At 46.6% G+C, this 14,018-nt stretch overlaps 1 non-coding gene across 1 annotated transcript; it reads right to left on the reverse strand.

Moving 5' to 3' along the window:
* Nucleotides 1–11,678: 11,678 nt before the first annotated feature.
* LOC127683904 (small nucleolar RNA SNORA17) lies at nt 11,679–11,811 on the reverse strand. The gene has a single exon (XR_007977685.1). It is a non-coding gene; the product is annotated as a small nucleolar RNA SNORA17 (small nucleolar RNA).
* Nucleotides 11,812–14,018: the final 2,207 nt, after the last annotated feature.

Raw genomic sequence — 14,018 nt, forward strand, 5'->3', positions numbered from 1 at the left:
GTTTTGTGTAAATGGTTCAGATTGGAGAGAGCGGGCAAAGTTGAAGATTGAGATTGCAAAAGTTATGTATTTGCACTTCCAGGCCACTCGATAAACATTTTATTCATCAGTTTGTGAGCTCAAGAGAAGCCTGAGGCCAGTTCTGTCAGTCTAGCACAAAGGGGGCTCTGCTTTTGTGGCATCCGAGTGTGCAATGCCATGTCTGATTGTGAAGATGGAGAGACAGGAGCCTCTGCATCTGCAGTTCGAATCCCACAGAAATTGGGAGTCAGTGCGTATCTGGGCTGTGGCCTGGGTAAAACCAGTTTCAGGGTCGCTGACCTTTGGGGCTTGCAGTGAAAGTGCAGGAGCCAATGGTACACTGACACACTCCTGGGCTGGGGTTCATACTTACAGGAGTTTAAAGATTGGCACGGCCGCTTTCAGATAACAATTCTGAAGCTGTAAGTTGTGAGAGAAATGCAATGGTTTGTTATCTTCATTTGGTTAATGATCAAGAAAAGTCAAGGGTGTCCCTGGGAGGCTTTTTATATACAAGGAACATAGAACACAGCTAGAAACAGGAAGTGAGAGGTGAAAAGAGAGACCATCAACTGAGAATAGCGCTCAGGTGGCTCAGTTCCTGTCCTACAAGCATCAGGCATCCAGCACCAGGGTGGGGAGGGGCGGGGCAGACCCAAGCCATTTCCAGAGGTTTTAGATTACAGCACAGCAGATTCATCCCAGGAGGGAACGCAGCTGCCACAGGGGCTGGCCTTCCAAGGCATGTGGCCAAGAAGTGAGGCCCAGGTGCGGAGTGACTCTAGAGGCCAATCAGGTAAGTTGAACTGACACGAATGGTTTTGGGAGTTTTGTTGTTCGTTCTTTCATTTGTTTTGAAAGAAGCAGCAGCGCTATTGATTGGATCCAGAAGCAAAAAGAATCGGGTGGGAAGGTCCAGCAGAGATGGGGCCTCAAGTGATTAGGCCACATGGTGGTGGTTAGGATGCTTGTGCGCTGTGTGTGCCTGAACCCTGTGCAGGGCCAGCATTACTGTGAGACAAGACTGTATAGAGCACCTCACCTGGAGCTCCAAAGGTCTAAACCTCCTGAACCCCAAGAAGAATATACTTATTTCTATGTATCATCTCTTATCTTGGTTCCAACCCCCCACGGATGTCCTTAAGACTCAAGGACAAATAGTAAGGGCACGGCCCTTATCAAGCCTTATGAGTCTTTAAAAGCCACTGCTTCCTTTTGAAGTTTTCAGGCTCGGATGCAAGCTCTTGGGCTAGCTTTAGGCAGTGCCTTTCTACACTTTCTCATCAAAGAGTAAAGTTCTGAGTCCTTCAGGAGATGACCTCGAATTATCCTTCCCAGGAGTCAGACGTGTAAGTGTGTTTCCCTTTACTCCACCTTCCAATCCAGTCACATGAAAGTGACTCACTTGTCCTGTGGTCCCCGTGGCTGCTGTCCCCTAACAAAAGGGCCCCTTTTCCAAAGTTTACATATTTGGAGAGCCTGCCTCAAAGGCCTCACCATAAAAAGTGCCTTGCCTAACTCATCAACCAACTTTTCCCCACCCTGAGAAGTCTCAGGCTGATCTACACTGATTTATAATTTTTGCTTTGATCATAGGATTTGTGTTGACACATAAGCACTTTACTTTTTTGTTGTTTAGCTATTTTGTTGGTTTATTTGTCTCATTTTAGGACAGAGTCACATTGGGTATGGTGGCACACACCTTTAATCCCAGCACTTGGGAGCAGAGACAGGTGGATCTCTGAGTTCAAGGCTGGTCTACAAAGCTAGTTCCAGGACAGCCAGAGCTACACAGAGAAACCTTGTCTCAAAAATCAATCAAACAAAACCCACAAACAAAACAAAACAATGACAGGGTCTTTGGGGCTTGTAGTCCTGCATTCTGCCTCACAGCTAGGGTGTGGGAACTCTGCTTGGGCAGGTGAAACAGGAGATGCTAGACTGTATATCCTATGCCTGCTGTTGTGTGATGAGTTAGAGGGAAGCACCAATGCTCCGCTCAAGGGGTAGGGGTGTCAGACCGAGTGAGACACAGCATAGGCTGAGACCAAAACTGGGGCCCAAGCATGAAGTCAAGAATGAAGGGGGCCCTGAGGGCCTGCAAGGAGGTTAGGCCCGGGGGTTCTCAGACTCGTGGGCACCCAGATGCTGCTGGAAGTTGCGGAGGAGTTGGAAATGGAGGAGACCCGTGGGCTGAGGATTAATTAACAGCAGTTATCTGGGACTAGGGAGGGGCCTTCTGCAGGAGATTTAGTTAGTGTGGCTCTGTAGACAAAGGCTTTCTCCATGTTCCCCATGGTAGTTCTTGATGAAAGGGACAGTCTTTGTTTCTAGACTGTTTATTGATCGTTTATTATGGAAAATGGGAGCATACCACCTCCTCAGGGTGGACCAGAGATTAAATATATTTTTGCAGGAAGGAATGTCCAGGAAGGGAAGCTTATTGGCTAAACCCTCAGGACCCATCAAGACACCTCATTAGCAGAGAAAACTCTGTTCTGGCCTACAAGACCATTGGTCATATCCCTATATGTAGTGTGGTCATGTGTTCCAAGCCAAGAATCTGGAAACGAGTAGAGAGATGCCTACCATCCTAGGATGAGTTCCAGGATCTCTAAACCCACTCAACCTTACCAAGTTTCCTGGCATAGTCCACTGCCCCATAGGGTCTCACTATGCCTATCCGGCATCTTCTTCCCAAGTGCTGGGATTAAAGGCATGTGTCACCATGTTCAATAGACCTTAATACTTAATGACAGTTTTAGAGGCAGAGGCAATGCATTACTTTATCATATGCCTGAATTTATTTTGAAATGGTCTCATTCAATAGGACAAGATGGCCTAGAACCCACTATGTAGAGCAGGGTGTCCTGAAACTTGTGGCAGTCCTCCTGGCTCTGCCTCCTGAGTGCTGGGATTACAGATAAGTGCCACCACGCCTTGTCTGCAATATGTAGCATCCCATCACCCAGTGTCGTAGAGTTGATCCCTGTGCACTGGAGGAATGCAGTGATAAAGGAGAAAAACAGAGTCAAATCCATGAAACATGATGCCTAGGAGAATTTAACCAGTGCTTAAGCTGGAAGAAGTACAGATTTCCATGAAGAACTTTGGCTCTGGTAAGGCCAAGCTGAGAAGCAATGGCCAGTGTATACTGGTGCTGAGAGTTCTCTTGCTGAGTCCCTGACTGACAGACAACACTGACTTGATCATTTTTGGTCAATATGCTATAAATGGAAGTGACATGTCACTTCCAGACCAAAACACTTCATTGTTCCATTTTTTTCTCCTGTCTTAGGGACAAAATCCCATGAATTATGTTGTCAGAATTTCTAGAGTAAAAACCTGGCCCTCATAGGTCTGAACATGGCAGGGTGAGCCACTCCTACCTATACAACAATTAAGGATATGGATAAGATAAAGAAGAGAGAGGAGATCTGATCGACATGGCCCAATTTAGAAGAACAGAGATGCAGGGACTCCTAGGTTTACAAAGTAGTAACATGAGGCTTAGGTTAAACAGAGGAAGAAATGGGGTGGACAGGCAAAAAGTATGGTTCTGATTAAAGTATGGTCTGGTTGACCATTTTCTCAGTTCTTGCTCTGTAAGGTAGTCCAAAAAAGTCTTGATCATTGTCACTACTTGTCTTAGTTAGGGTTTCCATTGCTGTGAAGGAACACCATGGCCAAGACAACTCTTATAAAGGAAAACATTTAATTGGGATTCACGTACAGTTTCAGAGGTTCAATCCATTATCACCAAGGTGGGAGCATGGCAGTGTCCAGGCAGGCATGGAAGCTACCAGGTAGAAGGAGTTGAAAGTTCTACATCTTGACCTGAAGACAGCAAAAGGAGACTGACTTCCACGGGAGCCAGGAGGAGACTGGATTTCACACTATGCAGATCCTGAGCATAGGAGACCTCACAGCCTGCCCCCACAGTGACACAGGTCCTCCAACAAAGCTGCACCTACTCCAAAATCACACCTAATAGTGCCACTCTTCATGGGCCAAGCATTCAAACACATGAGTCTATGGGCTTCAAAACTATTCAGACCACCACGGCACTTGAAAGGATCAATCAGATTCCCAGGAGATGACCACTTCCTAGTCACCCTCATCTGCTGGCGCTTGGGAGATTTCCTTTTATTTTGTTTTATCTTATTTTTTTAATTTTCTATATTCTTTGTTTACATTCCGAACACTTTCCCCTTTCCCGGTTCCCCCCCTCCCCATCAGTCTCATAAGCCCTCTTCCCTCCTCCCATTTCCCAATCAACCCCTCCCATTTCCCTGTTCTGGTACTCCCCCACAATGCTGGATCAATTCTTTTCAGAACCAGGGCCCTCTCTTTCCCTCTTTTTGGATATAATTTGATGTGCTAATTGTGTCTTGAGACTTCAGAGCTTCTGGGCTAATTAATATCTACTTATCAGTGACTGCATTCCATGTGCATTTTGTGATTGGGTTATCTCACTTAGGATGATATTTTCCAGTTCCAACCATTTGCCTAAGAGGGAGATTTCCACTGTGCAAATGTCTGCTGTGAATTCAGAGCAACTGTAAGTTGAGATAATTTGTCTCTGGACTTTCAACCTTGAAGAAGATAAGACATACTTTATAGGCATTCTTTGAATGACTAGCACACATGAGTGAGTGTAAACAGGCAATCAAAAGTAGGGCAACAGTAGCCACAACAAAGGCAGAAATGGCAGCCCCTGTCCTGTGTCTAGTGATCTTTGAGGTTAAGTTAGGAGTCGAAGTTTTTTAAGACAACGAGCTTAAAGTTCATGTGCCCATTTGCAGTTCCAGGTGGTGAGCGCTGCAGTGGTCTCTGCCTGGGCCCCTGAGTGACTGTGGAAAGCAGGGTCCCTTTGCCAATTTATGATAAAACATGGGTGTTGAGGGAGAAATTAATCTTCATTTTACTATGATATTGAATTGGGAGTTGTCTAGAAGTCAAATCAGGACCTTGTGTGTGCTGAACAGGGCTCTAACCCTGAATACTCCTAGCTCCCAAGAGCCTGATGTTTTGTGGTTATCCGTTACTGTAAGCCAGTTTATGCTATCTTCATTAACACAGTGTTAAAATCCTGCCTGTCACTGTTGGTTTTTCCAGGAAAATTACATCTCCACATCTCTATCTTCTCCTCTGTGAAATAGAAATAGATTGCTTATAGTCTCCATTCTACTGAACCTGTTTACTTTTAGAGGTCTTTTCAGAGAAGAGAGGTGGGTAATAAGTATCTGTTCATTTTCATCCTTTGCACCTATCTTAGATGTGTGTGGGGGTGGGTGGGTGTCAGCAATGGCCCCGGGGTTCAGGAAGAAGTATCAACTCCAGAATGAGGCCTAGGTTAAAAGCTAAGTGGTGCTGTGTAAGTGGGTGATACACGACAGGGACTCTCACCTTTCCTGAGCTACCTTGTCCTTATCCATACACTTCTGTGAGCACTCAATGGGATGAGGTATACAAAAGCCTTTTGTAAGTTGTGGGACGCTGTCCAAATGTGAGTTGTCTGGGACTGGTAATGCTGTAGCATTCCACACCGGCAGCATCATCCCATACCACACACCCTTCCAGCCACGACCTGGCAGTAGAAAGTGCTTGTTCAGCTGGGCTTAATCGGTCCTATCTTGCCAGGCCCCAGGGTTCTAAATCCAAAGGATCAGTTCTCTGGAAGAAGGGGGGGGGTGGGTGGGAAGCACCTAGGGGAAGAGAAAGAAAAATCAGTTCATTAGCACTCACTTTCCTGTTTCCTTTCTGTGTTGTAATTAGCAGCATAGAGGCAACCTCCTGGGGAGAACAGAACCTGCAGCAGCGGAACTGGACTAGGAGTGTTGTCTTGTCTTCCTCTGCACAAACGCCTGCTCTCCTGTGTTCTCCGTGCAGGCTCATCCTGGGGACCACTCTTATTTTGAGACCCAGATTAATGTTCCCCTTTCCCAAAAGACACACTGGGTAAGGCACCTTTTTAAACAGTGCCCTGTCAGTTTTCCTAAAGGAGTCTGGCTCCTCAGAATTACACAAGACTAGGGCTGAGGGATATCCCAAACCTGGCTCTCCTCAGAATGCCCATGATCCATTCCCTCACCAAAATAAATACTTAGCAATGTGACACAGAACCTCAAAGACCGTAGGCAGCTCTGGGCCATCTGACCCAATTAAGCAAAAGCATTCGTTTCGCCTCAGAGAAGACACATGGGCTCTGCATCAAACCCATCAAGGGACACAGTGTGGCTTTGTGTAGAGTATGGGATCCGAATGTTTGGGTTCGTCTCAGTCTCCCCAGTCCCTGTGTCTTTGGGGAAATCCTTCGGCCTTTCTTTCTCTGTCTTGGTCTCCTCATCGATAAAAGTATCCTTTCATCCATGCCACAGATGCTGGTTGACCACTTACCATGTACTTAGTGCCAATGTCCATCCCTTGGGATAAAACCAAGAACAAAGCGCAGGCCCTGTTCTCATAACCACACTGAATTAGCGCGTAATGGACAATAAATAGGTCAGCCACCAGAGAAGGAAGAGCTAAGAACACAGATAAAATGCTGTAAGCACAGAGGGTAGATGGAAGAGTGAGCTGTGTATGCTGCTTGGTCCAGAAGGGGCTATAAGGTCGTTTACAAGTGAGGTAAGCCAGGCATTTATCTAGAGAAAAGATGATTTCAGATGAAGGCACCGGCAGCTGTGAAGAGCCTGAGGCAGGAATGTGTAGAAAGCTCAGAGAGGAGCAGTAGGAAAGTGGAACGCGATGCTGGAGGAACAGTGAAGCAGGAGAGACTGTGTGTGTGTGTGTGTGTGTGTGTGAGAGAGAGAGAGAGAGAGAGAGAGAGAGAGAGAGAGAGAGAGTTCTTACATTTTCCCAGGTAGACAAAGATCACAAAATAATAGGGAAAGTCTATTCAAAGCAAAGAAATTTTAAAAGTTAGAAAAGAATAAACTCAAAACTGACAGTGAGATGGTGAGGTACAGAAGGACCCTGACAATTGTTGGAGGTTTCTCTTAGGGGATTCCAGAGAAGGTGTTTGGTCACTATGGGTGTGGTTTGGGTGGGCCTCTAGTTTGACTGACAGGCTTGCATTACATGAGCCTTTGCTAACTGTGCATGTCCCTCCCACAATGCTGCAGATTTTAATCAATTGCATACCCAATAACTGGTTTATTGTACATGCACTCAAAGCTAATTTAGGCCAGATGAACTGCCCCCCCCCAGTTTTGCACCTAGATATAACTACACCGTGACACGATAGAATCTAAGTTTGATGGTCATTAACAGGAGGAGTTCCAGGTTGCTAAACTATTCCTTATGCTTGCCTGACTGAAATGACTTGTTTTTATAGGTCAAAAGTGATTGTTCACTTTTGTGGTTTTATGTGGTTTAACCCAGTATGTTCAGTCTGGTGGTGGTGGGAGTAGTGATTGTTCATGGTCACCTGGTCATTATCACCTTTAATAAAAAGGAGGTTACCATTATTTTGGCAAGATTATTGGAAGATATTTCTTCTTGCTCCTGAGCTTGGATCTGCTTGCTTCCAGTTTTTACCCAGTGTCTGTAGTTTTGACCTCTGCCTTCATTCTCCATTGGATTCATATACTGTCTTCTGGCTCTTCTTAGCAGAGACAGAGACACTTGCCACCTTGATCCTCACTTCCATCTTTCCCACAAAACTAAGAGATGATCACAGAGTCTCAGACCAAAATCTTTAGAAGATGAACATGAGGATAGTTAGTGCTTGGCTGCAGCCGTGCAAGCCATTATGACCTGGGCGCTTTGCAGTGTGACCAGATGCAGCATGCGCTGCTATGTGAGCCAATCTGGCATTTTTAGGAATTAGCCTCCAAGGAGCACAATGAACAGACAGACCCCTTCTGCTCTCAGAATCCAGATTTACATTCTCTCTGGTTTGAGAAGACAGACATGGGTTCTAGCAAATATACCATTTACTAGCCATATGCCCTGAACAAGTTACCAAAACCTTCTGAGTCTTGGGTTTTTTTTTTTCTTTCTGTGACATTCACTGAAACTAGTTGAGGGTTGAAGATGAATAAGAAGGGACCTATGGAAAGGATAAATCTAGAATTTGTTTGGTCAGCTGGTCAGTCCCTTTTATATGTGCTATTAGATACATGTGACTCTTGAGCTTCAGACCCTCAAGGAACTTCTCCTATTCTCCATTCTTTATGCCCTATGGGGCAGCTAGGAGAAAACATCCAGGCATAGAGCCATTGGCTGACTCTGTAGGTCTAATGCCAGGATCCAAATAACACTCTTTGCTGACACATTCTCGGGCTGGGGAAACACCATTGTCTCTGGAGTCTATGATCCTGGTGTCCTTTAGGAATGTCAGAATAGTGGCAATAAAAAGCAGATTTTCAGAAGCCCACAAGTTGAAATGTTATTTTTACTTAGAATTTATTTTACTTAGAATGCCTCTTGGGACGATGGGGCTGTAGGCTTGAGCTCAGAGCCCCATGTTTGCTAAGCACACGCTGTAGCACTGAGCTACACTCCAGCTGATGACCTGCGTTGCACCTCTACGGTATTGGCTGCAGATCAGAACTAGAACAAGCACATGGATCTTTGTGGGACCTTCCCTCCGTGCTGCACTTGTCTTGTGAGATGTGATTCCCAGGAAGCGCGCACTCTGCCTCTTAGTCTCCAAGATCACTATAGAAAAGGGAGATACATGCAAGTCTTTCTTATTTAAAGTCTAGTTCCAACACTTAGGAGGCAAGGGAAGGACCTGGAAGGGAAAATGAAACTCTTTGAGGACAGCCTGGGCTACAAAGTGAGATCCTGTCTCAAAAACAAACAAACAAACAAAAAAACAAAAGCCCTCTTAGGACTTATTTGCTCACAGAAGGCCTCACAGCACATTAAGTGCTCCTCCTCACCACCTCAGGAGCCGCTCTCTTAACTCCACGACTGCCACTATCAGGCTCTCCATGCCAAAATACAGCTACCGCCTTAAAGGGAGTAAAAAGTAATTTATTCTGGAGCCAAATTTGAGTGATCACATCCTGGGAAACAGTAGGTTTTGTGTTGCTGCAAGAGCAGTTGGTGGAGCTGTAAGAAAACAAAGGAAACTAAATCAAGGAAAAGACTCAGTTACCACAAGGAGGGGCAATCTCTCCTACAGCTTCAGATGCCATTTGATGACAATCTTAGCTTTGGGGTTGGTAGAAGCGGACAGTCTGCTAAATCAATAGATCCCTAAAAGGGTTTGATCCATGAGTTACAGGGTGTTAGATCCTACTCAGAGGTGGGCAAGGAACTGTTGTACAGAGGGATGAAACCAGTCCAAGACAAGATAATTAGGCTTTGGATTTGCACCATTCCAACCTTTCTGTATCACTGAAGTTCTATTCATCAAACAGTCTTTCCAGACACAGATTCCTTCTAGGAACTCTTGTTCACAGTGATTATTATACCCTGTGTACCTTATCAAAGGACTGACATTTTGAGGGAGGAATTGTAATAAGCAAAATAAAATCATGCCCTTAAAGAAAACACAAAGTTCTTCCTTCTTCCCAAAAGTTGACATCCTCAAGAAAATACTTCCTCTCTACCCATCACAGCCAAGTGTGTTTATTTACCCAGTCTGTGCTCTGCTTCTGTTCCCTGAGCCTAGCAAACAGACTGTGTGGCAGTTACAAGACTTAATAGTGACTTTTCAGTTCGGTCTTCTGTTGTAGGATCATTTTTTAAAAACTTAACAACTTTTATATAAACATCAAATGAATTTATGTCAAATTATATTTAATCACCAACAACTGAGGACTATTTACAGTAAGATATCTCAACTGATTCAAAGGAAAATTCAAACTTATAACATTTATATAGGAATTCCTAAGTGAATAAATTTACAAATTCAAAACTGAGTTTATTCACAGGAGACTTTTAACCCATTGCTTTCTGCTAGATATGATTAATTCACATTCCAGTGAGCAAGAGTCACCGGAGTTGAGGGTTTTGTTTTGTTTTTGGTCTGTTTTATAGAGTTCCATGTCAGCATCAGACCGCTCAGAAGGTAAGATAGGATGCTCAGTGATTTCTTGTTCTTTCAAAAATCTTCTCGGACCCACCTTGCCTGCAGCTTCCGGTACCTCAGGCCACTCCTCTTTTGCTCTGTTGCCCACTCAGAGCGTCCCCCACCTCTGGCCAGTTCTCCGCGGGGATGGACGTTTTTTTTAATACCTTTTTATCGGCTCATCGTGAATTTCACATTGTGCATCCCAATCCCACTCATCTTCCTCTCCCGAGTGTTGCAGCCAATGAAGGACGTCACCAGTTCACCCACTCATGGCCAGTTCCCCTGCTCGCCGCTGGTTGGCAAGGCCGTGAGGGGATCTCTCCCTTGCCTACACCACCACACAGCAGCCAAGTTACAGGGCCCGCTTTCCCACACTCATGCAGCTCACCTGCAACCCCCATATCCAGGGTCAGCTCTACTGTACTGCCCAGGTGAGATGCCAGCTTGCTCTCCCGATTGCTGTAGCAGGTTAAGGGGCCAGAGCAGCTTTCCTGTCTGAGACTTTGAGTCCAGCTCTCCTGGTGGCAGGGTTGGGGGTGGGATCTCTCCATTGCCCATGTCACCTCATGGCAGACAAGTGGCAGGGCTAGTTCTCCCATGCTGCTGCCCTCAGGGCAACAGCTCTACTGTGCTGCCCAGGTGAGGTACACGGTCCTCTCTCCTGAGTGCTGCAACTGGAGAGGGGCAGGACCAGCTCTCCTGCTCTCATGACCTGAGCAGGGAGGAAGGTATCTTTCTCTCTTCCATGCCACCCAACGGGAGGTAAGTAGTAAGGTCAGCTCTCGAACGCTTGTATCCTTAGACCAGCTCACCTGTAACTCCCACAGTGTTCAGGCCTGCTCTCCCATGTACTGTGGCTGGCTAGGGGTAGGGTCAACTTTCTAGCTCTCATGGCCCTAGGCCTGATCTCTTGGAATGTCCAAATGATGGTGGGACCAGTTTTGCACAGCCCTCAAACGTCAACATGTCCCAGGGCTGCAGTCCAAACCTGGGACATCTGTGTGGTCTTTGGCGGTAGCAGCGCCCTGCTGCTGCAGAGCCATGGACCCAGATGTGGCCCCAGTGGCAGCACAGATCAGGTCCCCACCAAGGTCCCAGGTGTCATCACCAGCTGCTCACATCAGGCTGTTCCTCATGACCCTCAAGCCTCCAGTTCTGCTCTCTTCATTGTGCCCATATCCTTCTGTTTCTCTTCTATTTCTCTAGAACTTACTTGGTCCTCTTAGTGGCACCCAGAGTCTCTGAGGGTCTGGGGTCTCAGGAGTGCTAAGCCCCACCTGTGCATTATGGCACTGGGCGGGGTTCATCTCAGGCACGGTCTGCCTCCACAAGCCTGTGGAGCCCTGGACTGGTGCTCACCTTAGTCTAGCTCCCTGTGTGTGCCCCATGGCACCAGCCTGGTGGTTATCTCAGGGTCATCCCTCAGCCAGCATGCTCTAGTGACCCCTTGTAAGAGTCATCTGTCTCTGGTTTGCTTTGCCTGGGGCCCCACAGTCCTAGGTAGGGTTCTTCTAGACTCTGGCTTGTCTCTGTCCTGGGAGCCTGTCCAGGCTTGCCTGGTGGTCATCTCTGGTTCGTTTTTTGGGTTTTTTGTTTGTTTGTTTGTTTGTTTTGTTTTTCAGGGAATGTTAGGCTACTAATCATTCAGATGTTCACAGGTCAGAACAGGAAGCATAGTTGTAATCCTCTCTCCTCTCTGCCACCTACTGACACACATGTGGAACAGCAGCCATACCGGCAACGTCTCTAGGAGCAGGAGCAGGAGCATCTGCATGGACTCCTTCGCCCTTACCTCTCCATCAGTGTAGATGTTCTGCAGGCTTGGTGCTGGGCTCTCCCTCCCTGTTGCCACTCATTTGAGGGCTGTCTCACCTTGTCTTTTAGTGTCGTGCCACCAAGCTTGCAAGGATGGGCCCCAAACCTCTACCTCTACTGTGGCTTCTTTATGGGCCAGGCATCCTCACTCACTTCCTGTTGTACAGGACCCCAGAAATGACGGGCTATGCCCTAAACCCGTCTAACTCTGCTCTTTAATGCAAATTCTTGGAAGCCAGAACCCTGCCCATGTACCACAAGGGCTCCTTGCAATGCCACCCTGGTGTGCTCTCTCTCTCTCTCTCTCTCTCTCTCTCTCTCTCTCTCTCTCTCTCTGTCTCTCTCTCCTCTTCCTCCTCCTCCTTCCTTCCTTCTTCTCTCTCTCTTTCTCTCGCTCGCTCGCTCGCTCTCTCTCTCCTCTTCCTTCTCTCTCTCCTCTTCCTCCTCTTCCTCCTCCTCCTTCTTCCTCTCTCTCTCCTCTTCCTCCTCCTCCTTCCCTCCCCCTCCTCCTTCTTCTCTCTCTCTCTCTCTCTCTCTCTCTCTCTCTCTCCTCTTCCTCCTTCTCCTTCTTCTCTCTCCTCCTTCTCTCCTGCTCTCTCTCCTCTTCCTCCTTCTCTCTCTCCTCTTCCTCCTCTTCCTCCTCCTCCTCCTCCTCCTCCTCCTCCTCCTCCTCCTCCTCCTCCTCCTTCTCCTTCTTCTTCTTCTTCTTCTTCTTCTTCTTCTTCTTCTTCTTCTTCTTCTTCTTCTCTCTCTCTCTCTCTCTCTCTCTCTCTCTCTCTCTCTCTCTCTCTCTCTCTCCCTGTCTGCCTGACCCAGGCTCTTTTCTTTTTTCTCTACATTAACAACAGAGCATCTTCTCTGGGCATTTTTCCTGTATCTACCTTGACAGTGCCCACTCCACACTTGACAGTGTTCCTGGAAGAATCTCCTGAAATCAAGTCCCATGTGACACTTTTTCCTGAACACACTGTGCTCCCTTTTTGGGTTGGGATAGAATTCAGCACAGTAGTTAGATGATTGAGTTCCTCCATGACCAAAATTCCTTTGCTTCAGCCTCATCACTGGCTGAACCTCTTCCAAGTTTTAGAACAACGAGGATTTTTCACGTCACGTGACACACGCTAACCTTGACTTTCCTGAGCTATTTAGAATGAATGGGTATTGTCTCCTTGAAAGATATTTATCCGTTCACCTTTGTCATTCTCAACTAATTCTCAGACACTTAATAATACCTTTATTGAACTTTGCTTCTCCTTTAACCATCTTGGCAGGAGTGAAAATACTCTAAAAAGAGACTCACATTTCCATTCCACTACCAGACTAATGAAACAACGGACGGGAAGAGACTGAAACTCTTAGGGTCTTAGGCCGGAAGGTGGAAAAGGCTAGAGCAGCTTGTCTGTGGAAAAAGATTTGACACAATCCTGAGAACTTGTGAGACCACTTTGTGGGAGACACTGGAGCAAGACAGTGATGATGGGCAGATCTACACCTCACCAGGAGGGCTCAGCCATGCGCTCCTCTTGCCATGTCACCTGATAAACCGGGGGTCGTCTTTGGATCCCTTGTTCTTCTTTCCATTATTGGACCTGAGGGTTAGGGTACAACCTGTGCCCAAATCATGTCCAGTCAGCCACCTCCCAAAGAGCCAAGTTAGAAGTGAAAGCAGAAGAGTTGCACACCCAGGGGCCCCACTGGGGTGGGGCATGAAGAGATCCAGGGAAGTCCATTTCAGGGGTCCTGACGTGAGATTGAAACTTAAATCGAGGGTCAGGGACATGCACATCTAAAGAGTCCCACCTACCCTTGACCCAACATTGTCTGTGCTTCTGTCTCATCTTCCAAGGTAGTCTGACCAGTTTTTAGAACCATGTGAAATCTCTGCCTCGCTCTCCTCTTGGTGGCTTTTTCCTTCTTCCATCATGAGTGAGATTCCTGGGCGGAATTCCCATTTCTTTGAGGAATTTGTTGTTGTTTCCCAACACTCTGAGAGTAAGATCAAGAGACACAGTGCTTCTTTAAAACATCTTCATTTCTGCAGGGCCTTTTACATTTCTAGTGTGGTCATATCACCCAAATGTTTCCCTGGGCATGGTGTCAGACCTTTATAGAGATAGAAACAGGAAGATCAAAGTTCAAGGTCGGCCTT

The sequence above is a fragment of the Apodemus sylvaticus genome, chromosome 4 (assembly GCF_947179515.1).
Source record: "Apodemus sylvaticus chromosome 4, mApoSyl1.1, whole genome shotgun sequence".
Lineage (NCBI taxonomy): Eukaryota > Metazoa > Chordata > Mammalia > Rodentia > Muridae > Apodemus > Apodemus sylvaticus.